Source organism: Haplochromis burtoni, unplaced genomic scaffold, assembly GCF_018398535.1.
Source record: "Haplochromis burtoni strain Fernald_Lab_line unplaced genomic scaffold, NCSU_Asbu1 Contig_545, whole genome shotgun sequence".
NCBI classification, from domain to species: Eukaryota; Metazoa; Chordata; class Actinopteri; order Cichliformes; family Cichlidae; genus Haplochromis; species Haplochromis burtoni.
In genome coordinates, this window is record NW_024582906.1 from 228,857 (window position 1) to 230,661 (window position 1,805).

Below are 1,805 nucleotides of genomic sequence, written 5' to 3' on the forward strand. Positions count from 1 at the left end.
GTGTGTGTGTGTGTGTGTGTGTGTGTGTGTGTGTGTGTGTGTGAGGCAGCATGAAAGGTTATCGTAGAGGGCTGACTGAGACAGTGCCGTGTGTGTTTTGAAATGTTTACAGTGTAGCTGTCCATGTTCCCCGTGTGTGCGACTGGCAGTCCTCCCTTTACTTTGCTGATGTTTACAGCTACAGAGAAGCGACATGACATATTGTAAATTTCACTTGTAACCTCTCTCGGTTCTTTCTTTTAAGATCTGCCAGATTTTTCATGTGATCATGATTAGTCATTTTCTTGTGAGAGCCTCGAGCAAGAGCCAGTGTGAATGAGTGTCTCTGTGCATATGACTGTTTGCATGGAAGGATTTCTGAACAGGCCCACTGGGCACAGCACCAAGGCCCAAGGAGTCAGATAACCCCGGTCCAGAGTCTGTCTTTTCTTGCTAATAAATAATAAGAGGACTTGAAAATACTCAAAAAGACCCAAACGATTTGAAAATGGAAGAAATAAATAAAAAGAAACTGAAAATATTCTAAAACCAGCTCCAAAGAAATTTGAAAAGATCCAAATCAGAGACCCACAGCTACCTAAAACAGCTACAGACAGACTCGACTGACTCAAAACAGCAACAAAGAGACTTAAAATGATTTAAAACTGCTACAAAGACACTTAAACTAACTTCAGTGGCTACCAAATGACTGAAAACAACTACAAAGAGACACTAATGATTCAAAAATGACGTAGAAAGATTAAAAAATAACTCAAAACAACAGCCACAACTACCAAAGGGACTCAAAATGACCTGAAACAGCCACAGACAGATTAATGACACAAGAAAAAACAACTACAGACGCATAATAATTTATAATACTCAAAATGACTCACATGAATCAAAACAGTTAGAAAATGTTTTAAATGGGCTCAAAATGTCTACTGAGAGACTAGAATGACTTCCAAACAGCCAAAAATTGACTCTAAATAATTTAAAACTGCAACATGGACATTCATAATCAATTAAATCAAAGAAATTCATAATTCCACAAAAACAAATGAAAATCAGAATTTCTAAAACAATTTAAAATGATGTAAAAAAAAACCCAAGAATTTTAAAGAAATAAAAAAAGGACCAGGTAGAAAAATAAATGGACACAATGGAGGAACAAACGCAGAAGCACCCTGAAGACGAGCAGAGGTGGACAACAGCGACGACCGTGTCATTTAAAGTCTTTTGTCGTTTCTTTGTGTCTTCCTTGGTGGAGGCCTTTTACAAGCCTGTGCCCGCGGGCCTGTTGGCTCACGATCCATCCATGACTGTTCGTGCATGTGTGTTTGCAACTGAAAAGGCGCCTCTTGGTCTTTGCGACTGTCGGTTCCCCACATTGTATTTCTGCTAGAGCAGGTCTGGCTGTCTGCGACGGGAGACGTGAGCCACTCAGACCCTTAAAAGGACTCTGTAGTCCCACTGTGGAGCCGCTGAACGGGGCTTATTTATTCATTTGTTCATATTTAACAATATTTGTTTAATATTCCAGTCATGTGGGGTGTTACTCACTCTTCAGAATGCCAAGAGCTGATGTGTGAAGACTACTACGAATCAACATACAAACTGCATTTACAAAGCTACTGTAAACAAATGGTGGAATAAATTGTGCTAGATGACAGACCATTTTCAGCTTTCATTCTGTGACCCAGATTCAACTTCTCCAGCAGGAGAAGTGGGTTTCATGGTCAACCTGCATGTGTTTTACTGGGACATGGTGTTGTTGCTGATCCCTTCAGGATAACACTCCTACATCGCTCAGAAATGTTCAGCAC